Source organism: Myotis brandtii, unplaced genomic scaffold, assembly GCF_000412655.1.
Source record: "Myotis brandtii unplaced genomic scaffold, ASM41265v1 scaffold896, whole genome shotgun sequence".
In the NCBI taxonomy this organism is placed as follows: Eukaryota; Metazoa; Chordata; class Mammalia; order Chiroptera; family Vespertilionidae; genus Myotis; species Myotis brandtii.
Window position 1 is genome coordinate 554865 of NW_005371677.1, and position 8799 is coordinate 563663.

General features: G+C 44.7%; 1 long non-coding RNA gene across 1 annotated transcript; it reads right to left on the minus strand.

Moving 5' to 3' along the window:
- Positions 1–4642: 4642 nt before the first annotated feature.
- On the minus strand, positions 4643–8793 carry LOC106724577. The gene is made up of 2 exons (XR_001360423.1): positions 8714–8793; positions 4643–5210 (listed from the first exon to the last, which is right to left on the minus strand). It is a non-coding gene; the product is annotated as an uncharacterized LOC106724577 (long non-coding RNA).
- Positions 8794–8799: the final 6 nt, after the last annotated feature.

Here is an 8799-nt window from a genome sequence, read left to right on the forward strand (position 1 = left end):
GCAAGTGCATTCCTGCTTTAAACTGGTAGTATTAAAAAAAATCACAAGAAATCTCATTATTTAACATACTTTGTACATTTAAATACATTTCATTTTAAATAAATATGTTTAGCCCTAGCTGGTTGGGCTCAGTCGATAGAGCGTTGGCCTGCGGACTGAAGGTCCTGGGTTCAATTCCGGTCAAGGGCACATGCCAAGTTGTGGCTTGATCCCCAGTGAGGGGGGGGGGTGTGTGTGTGTGCAGAAGGCAGCCAATCAATGGTTCTCTCTCATCATTGATGTTTCTATCTCTCCCTCTCCCTTCCTCTCTGAAATCAATAAAAATATATAAAATAAATAAATACGTTTAAAGGTGTACTATAAATTTTAACTATAATAACAAATGGTAATAATAAAGCTTAGATCCAATTTCTTTCAGAAGTATGTAAGAAATTCCCTTTAAAATAGTGTCCCTGGGATTCTCCAGTAAAGAGAACAAATAAAAATGTAGCAATAAGAATGTCAGTTACCCCCAGTTGTTGTTGGTCAGTGGTTGAGTGTTTACTAGGAACCAGGAGGTCACAGTTTGATTCCTGGTCTGGGCATGTGCCCAGGTTATGGTCTTGATCCCCAGTAGGGAATGTGCAGGAGGCAGCTAATCAATGATTCTCTCTCATCATTGATATTTCTAACTTTCCCTTTCCCTTCCTCTCTCTGATTTGTTGGTGGTTAATTTACATATCATGCTGATTAGCCAATGGGAGGCTTAGTGAAGGTATGGTCAATTACCATGTTTGTCTATATTAGAGGCCCATTGCACGAAGAGATTCATGCAATAGGCCTTTCTTTCCCTGGCTGCCGGCACCAGTTTTCCTCCGGCACCCGGGACCCAGGCCTTTGCTCTGACCACAGCGGAGAAGCCAAGCCTCTTCAGTCTTCAGTTGTCTTCAGTCTTCGCTGGGGCTGGAGCCTTCAGTCTTCCCTCCATGCCTGCATATGCATATTAACCGCCATCTTTGTTGGGTTAATTTGCAAACTCATCCTGATCGGCTGGTGGGCATAGCGGAGTGACACCAATTTGCATGTTTCTCTTTTATTAGTGACACCAATTTTATGTTTCTCTTTAATATATATTAAAGAATACCAGTTGTGTGAAAGGCAGGAGTTACAGGTTTAAAAACAACATCCTATAGGACAGTGGTTCTCAACCTTGGCTGCACATTAGAATCACCTGGGAATTTTTTTTAAAATCCTGATTTCTGGGCCTCATCCTCCGGAAATTCTGTTTCTTTGTTACTAATGTTGTGGCCTCACCCATAACAAAGAAACAGAATTTCCGGAGGATGAGGCCCAGAAATCAGGATTTTAAAAAGATTCCCAGGTGATTCTTATGTGCAGCCAAGGTTGAGAACCACTGGTGTAGGAGAATATGGATAATACATTTGGTACTTTTACAGGTGTAAATGTACCTTTTCTAATGTGATTGCTTCATTCATATCACCTATACTCAATAGTCTCTTATAATTCATTGCTGTTTAAAGCAAAATAACTTGTCAAATGGATGAGCCACTTACATCTATTTTTTGTTACTATTTAGTATCCACAAATGGTAAGTCCCTGTTTTGGGGACCACTAACCATTTCTTCTACATTGCTGACCATGTGCAATTTAACGGTGAACTTCTACCCACTCTCCACGGTGTGCAGCGGCCTGGTTAGTGCAGTCATCGACTCACCCTCAGGCACCACTTCTGGCCGCTCAGTCTTCTTCAGATGATCCAGGTTTCACGGAAACCTGGGCACCTGTGTGTGCAGGACTCACTTGAGGCCTTTGTGGAATGCAATCTACTCTCACTGCCAGTAGGTATTTGAAGAAATCCTTTAATCCAGTTCTGGCTTGTGGGGAACATGCAGTTCACCCATTTTAAGAGCTTCTCAGAGATGTCATTTTAACTTTTCTTCCCTTTTTAAATTTTAGTTGATATATCTTCATGTAACTTTATGATTTATGGTATAAATAAATAGATGTATCTTGCCCTAAATTCAAGGTCAATGTTACCCAAGACAAAACTCCGTTCTATGGAAACAGAGAGACCCTTAGCTCTGTTCTACAGAAACGGTACTCCCTGGCGCACAACCCCACGTGCATAGAACATGCAGATTATAACGAATGTGGTACTTTTGTAGTTCAGCTCTGAGTGCAGCCAGCCCTGGCCAAGGAAATTTTATTCTTAAAAGATCTTTAACAATGCCATCCACTTTCTCTGAGATAGGGCTGACGTTTTACTATCAAATCTTTTCCTCCCTTTGTACCACATGATGTAGTATTAAGTATATATTGCCTGATCCATTAAATATTTCAAAGACATCCATGTTTTCTATGACCTAGTAATATCAAATTATACCTGGCAACCAATTTCCTCTCGGCTGGAATAGGTTGAAGCAATTTCTAGAAGAGGAAACAGGTGGCTCTGGTTGGTCCTGATTGGTGTTTGTGGGTCTGGTCAAGTCGATCCACTTCCTTGTGTCTCACTTCTCTGTATATACAGTGGAGACCAAAGTGCCAGACCCAAATCCGCTCAATCTAAGACAATTATGTGAAGCATTCTCTGATCTCTTCCTTAATGTGGACAAGCACAGCTGATTGCCGTGTGTGGTAGGATATTGTTTGCTGTTTTTCCCCAGCATGTTGCTGAGGAAAGGAGAGTTTTCAGTAAGTGGGAGGGTTTTTCTGGTTATGTTATTGGTGAAAGGGGGGTATCCCTCACCCCACTGGGTGCTGGGGGCCAGAGCCGTACGATATCGAGGGAAGGTGAGTGATTTTTATTTGCATGGAGTTACATCTCTGGGTTTTCAAAGTCCCATTTCCCTTAATCCAGTCCTGGGAGATGTGTAGCTGGGGAGTGAGTAGAGCTAGCAGCAAAGCCAGCACCCGAAGTTTCCATTCCATGGGGGAATTGAGTAGGGTACAGCATCAGACTAGTTGTAGTCCATTAGTCCATTAATGTAGGAGCGTGAGAGCTCTTGCAAGCCAGGACTCAAGAGAGCAAACTCCTTTGTTTAGGAGCTTAAGTATCTCAAATCTTCCCGTGCTTGCAGTGGCCACATCTACCCTGGCCAATGACTGTCCCCAGGGGTGACTGACAGGCCAGTACCTTCCCCATGTCACCCAGACTCTACTGGGCATGGGTCTGTTCTTCCCCCTGTCCAGTCCCTTTCCCCAGCAGCGGACAGATTGGTGATTATAATATTTGGTCTTCCCCTGGCTCCTTTCCAGTTATTCCTCACTAGGTTAAATTGCTGTGGTGTCAGTTAGAGTCTCTGCCTTGCATGCATCTGAGCCATGTCTGCTAATATGCAATTAGTGGTGCTAATATGCAATCACTCACCACACAAGCTGCTCAAATATTCAAGAAATGGGGTTTGTGATTATATGATAACAACATAACATCCTCTTACTGCCCCAGCATATGTTCTAGAATTTTTGTGCTAGTCAGCAGTTATATATCATTTTCACAATCAACCAAAACCAAGAGGGAGTATTTAATTTGTAAACTTGTCCTGTCAAATCGCTCCTATTTATTTACTGCTTATCCATTGAATAACTTTTTTTTTTAAAATATATTTTATTGATTTTTTACAGAGAGGAAGGGAGAGAGATAGAGAGCCAGAAACATCGATGAGAGAGAAACATCGATCAGCTGCCTCCTGCACATCCCCCACCGGGGATGTGCCCGCAACCCAGGTACATGCCCTTGACCGGAACCGAACCTGGGACCTTTCAGTCCGCAGGCCGACGCTCTATCCACTGAGCCAAACCGGCTTTGGCCATTGAATAACTTTTTTAAAAAATATTTTTTTATTGATTTCAGAAAGGAAGAAAGAGAGAGAGATGGAAACATCAATGATGAGAGAGAATCACTGTTTGGCTGCCTCCTGCACAACCCATACTGGAGATCGAGCCTGCAACCTAGGCATGTGCCCTTGACTGGAATTGAACCCGGGACCCTTCAGTCTGCAGGCCGACACTCTATCGACTGAGCCAAACCAATAGGGCCATTGAGTAACTTGTTCATGAAGACAGTATTTTATTTTATTTTTGTTTTGTTAATCCTCACCCGAGGATATTTTTCCATTGATTTTTAGAGAGAGTGGAAGGGAAGGGGAGAGACAGAGAGAGAGAGACAAACATCAGTGTGAGAGAGACACATCGATTGGTTGCCTCCTGCATGAACCCAGACCAGGGCCAGGGATTGAGCCTTCAACCAAGGTATGTGTCCTTGACTGGAATTGAACCTGGAATCCTTCAGTCTGAACGCCAGCACTCTATCCACTGAGCCAAACCAGCTAGGGCAGCGGTTCTCAACCTGTGGGTCGGGACCCCTTTGGCGCTTGAACGACCCTTTCACAGGGGTCACCTAAGACCATCCTGCATATCAGATATTTACATTACGATTCATAACAGTAGCAACATTACAGTTATGAAGTAGCAATGAAAATAATTTTATGGTTGGGTCACAACATGAGGAACTGTATTTAAAGGGCCAGAAGGTTGAGAACCATTGAGCTAGGGCATGAAGGCAGTATTTTAAAAATTAAGAATGCATATACACTAAAGTGATTGAATATGGATTCCAGTGTTCTCACAATAGAATATTCACATATGACACAGAATGCATCAGCTTTTATTTCAAACTGCGCTTCTCTCAGGGTGGACTAACAGAGTCTGCATTGCACAAAAGAAAGCCTAAACATGTGTCTTACATAACTTGACCAATTTAACTAAAGACCAAACAGACATTTTTAAATACCAGAAGTGGTATAACCAAATAACAGTTTACACGAAGATTGCAAGAATTCAACACTGAGTTAAAACCTCTGTGATACAATGAGGTAAATAAACTCTACTTTTAATGTGACTACTTGCATCTTTATTCTACTGAAGACACAGCATAAAAAGGAAGTTTGAGACATACATTCTGGACTTCTACATGTTAATCTGAAGGCTACAACCTAGAAATAACAATACAACAGTTTAGCCACTGATTTAGAAAGCCAGGGTGAAACGGAACTAGTGAGTCCTGTTTAATCAATCACGGGCTATAACAGGATGCAACACAACACAGTGATGTTTGTATATTTGTCCAGCAGTCCTACCCAGAGGTCCAAGGCAGCTCCAGATCGGCCTGTGCGGGGCTGACACGGTGGACAGATGGATCTCCCCATCTGGGCCTACAGGATGTCAGAGTACAGTTACTGAGTTTATGAAGGCAGATGAGTTTCAAATCCAGATTCTTTTTTTTTTTATTGCTAAAAGTATTACAAAGGGTATTACATATGTGTCCTTTCCCTCCCCCCCCCCCCCCCCCCCGGCTTCCCCTACCCCCCCAGTGTCTTATGTCCATTGGTTTTGCTTATATGCATGCATACAAGTCCTTCGGTTGATCTCTTACTCCCCTCCCTTCTGCCCCCCAACCCTCTCTGGCCTTCCCACTGCAGTTTGACAATCAGTTTGAGGCAGCTCTGCCTCTGTATCTATTATTGTTCAAAAGTTTGTAATGGTCTTTATTATCCATGTATGAGTGAGATCATGTGGTATTTTTCCTTCATTGACTGGCTTATTTCACTTAGCATAATGCTCTCCAGTTCCATCCATGCTGTTGCAAATGGTAAGAGTTCCTTCTTTTTTACAGCAGCATAGTATTCCATCGTGTAGATGTACCACAGTTTTCTAATCCATTCATCTACTGATGGGCACTTAGGCTGTTTCCAGATCTTAGCTATGGTGAATTGTGCTGCTATGAACATATGGGTGCATATATCCTTTCTGATTGGTGTTTCTGGTTTCTTGGGATATATTCCTAGAAGTGGGATCACAGGGTCAAATGGGAGTTCCATTTCCAGCTTTTTGAGGAAACTCCATACTGTCTTCCATAGTGGCTGCACCAGTCTGCATTCCCACCAGCAGTGCACGAGTGTTCCTTTTTCTCCACATCCTCTCCAGCACTTGTCGTTTGTTGATTTGTTGATGATAGCCATTCTGACAGGTGTGAGATGGTACCTCATTGTTGTTTTGATTTGCATCTCTCGGATGATTAGTGACTTTGAGCATGTTTTCATATGTCTCTTGGCTTTCTGAATGTCCTCTTTTGAAAGGTGTCTATTTAGATCCTTTGCCCATTTTTTGATTGGATTGTTTATCTTCTTTTTGTTAAGTTGTATGAGTTCCCTATAAATTTTGGAGATTAGGCCCTTATCAGATATGACGTTGGCAAATATGTTTTCCCACGCAGTGGGTTAAATCCGGATTCTTGTACCTGGGTCTGTTTGTGACCACTTTACTCTGTGTTCATCCCCTTAGATGGTCTAGCTGCTATTCTAAGCTTAAAACTTCAATTTTTAAGAATTACTGAGAGCCCTGGCTGGTTTGGCTCAGTAGATAGAGCATAGGCCTGTGGACTAAAAGGTCACAGGTTTGATTCCGGCCAAGGGCACATGCCCAGGTTGTGGGCTCGATCCCCAGTAGGGGGTGTGCAGGAGGCAGCCGATCAATGTTTCTCTCTCATCATTGATGTTTCTCTCTCTCTCTCCCTCTCCCTTCCTCTCTGAAATCAATAAAAATATATTTTAAAAAATTACTGAGAATTCATAAAAGAATTTTTGAGTCATAAAAAAATCAATAAAATGTTTCCAAGAAACCTGAGAAATACTACGATGATTTCCAAGAGGCCCTCTGAGGCTCACTGGCAGAGGACTGTTCAAATGCCACAATGTCCATCATCTGACATGTACTGGAGATGAAAAACTGAATTTTGAACAATGTATTATTATTGGTCACCAAGGTAGGTTTCTAAATTTACATTTTCTAAACTTATAGTTATGTATTATCCCATTTCCCCTAATAACTTTGAGAGCTAAAGAAGCAATTCTCATTCACCAAAATCAGAGAGGGAGTTTGCATAGCCCCACCCAAGAGAGAGTTTTCCCCTTCCACATATTTTCAAAAATGTATTTTGAACCAAAGTAATTGAGAAATTGATTAATGCCCATTAAATTAAGTAAACAAAACCTGATGGTGACACTAATACTTTTCCTCACACTTAACACCAAGCCATAGGAAACAAGTATTTGTAGAAATTTCATTCCTGTTTTGAATTCATCCCAAAAAAAAAACAAAAAAACACCTTTTTTAAAAAGTAGTCAATGACCATGGTCTGGTGAAGGCTCTGCCCTCGTGTCTGAGAGGCACACTGCAGATGGTTGGACAAAGTGTCCATCCTCTCTCCTACTCCACTTTCATCTCCCTTCCGTGGACACGAAATAAAGGTTGCTGGCCCGACTCCCTTGTGATTCCAGAACCAGGTATTGACCAGGTTCACCTAACTACCAGGTGCTGTCTGGGACTAAGGAATAAAGCACGTGGAATCCATAGCTCCCAGTGGAAAGAAATCCATTAGAGAGAAATATAAGGGCAGATTCATTTCAGCTTCCTGGCGGTCCCTAAGCGAAAGAGATGAAGAATACGAGGAAAAATAAAGAATAATTTGCATTTCTTTTTACCTCATTTGCTCCTCACAGACATTTATGAGGTTGGGACATTATCTATAATAAAAGGGTAATGTGCTAATTAGACTGGACATCCTTCCTCACCAAGCTGGGGCAGAGGGAAGCCAGACCGGTAGGGGTACCTCCGGGCAGCCGGAGGGGGGAAGCAGCCCATCCGGGGTGCTGGAGGGAAGCCAGTCCACCAGCCGATCTGGGTGCCTGCAGGCAGCCGGGGAAGGAAGGCCTACTCCTGCACCCATTTTCGTGCATCGGGCCTCTAGTGTATTTATAAAGTTCTCAATCCTGAAAAGCAGTACACAAGAAATTGCAATGAACTGCTCCGAGTTTTAGGAGAGGTCCCCGGGGAGAAAGCAGCGTGAGGGAAATGAAGTCCTCTGTAGAAAGAAGCGATAGTTACTGAACAGACGTGTAAGTAGCAGGTTAGCAGGCTCGCGATCCATTTTAGGACGCCGCGCGCTGGGCAGCTGGTTCCGCCAGGGGGCGCCACAGCCTCGCGCCTGGGGAAGGGGCTGGATCAGGAAGGGGGATTATTACTAGTCTTAGCCCTGTTGTAGGGTCACAGCCAAGCTCCAGCCTCCTTCCCCATACGCCTCCTCTTTCTCTCTCTTCTGTCTTCTGTTTCCCTCTCTCCCTCTCTCTCCTCTCTCTTTCCCTCTCTCTGTCCCCGAGGCTACCCCGAAAAGGACAGAGGGGCCTCGTCCACCATCACCGCGCACCTGGGAGAGGTGGGCGCGGAGCGCACGCGCCCGGACCCTTTTCTCCGGTTGTTAGAACTTTGCGGAGGATTAGGGGGGATGGGCAGGCTGTTCGCCGCTTGAGCCAAAGCACAGTCAGTCGCTGCTGGAAACCAAAGCGGCGAAGTGCAGAGGCAAGTGCGCAGCCCACGAGCCGCTGCGTCCTCGGACCTCGCCCGGACCTCGCCCGAGGTAGCGCCGCGGGCTCCACCTAGAGCCGGGGTTGCGCACGACGTGGGGGCCCGGAAAGCGAGTTGCGGAAGGAGAAGGAAGTTCCCAGCACTTCTTCCTCCCCCTCGCTCCCCTCCCCGAACTAGTTCAGGGGGGTGCCCTTCGGCATTAGGAAGCCAGCGTGTGCGTTCTCAGCCGCTGCTGTCCTGACACTGGGTGTGTTTGCTCCAGCATCACCCAGGGGACCAGGCAAGTTCAACTTACGGGCGCGCCTAGGTCCGGGCCCGAGCATCGGCATCTCGCAGGTGTGAAGAGGCGGGGGCAGGTGGCAGGTCAGGGCCGGCTGTGCC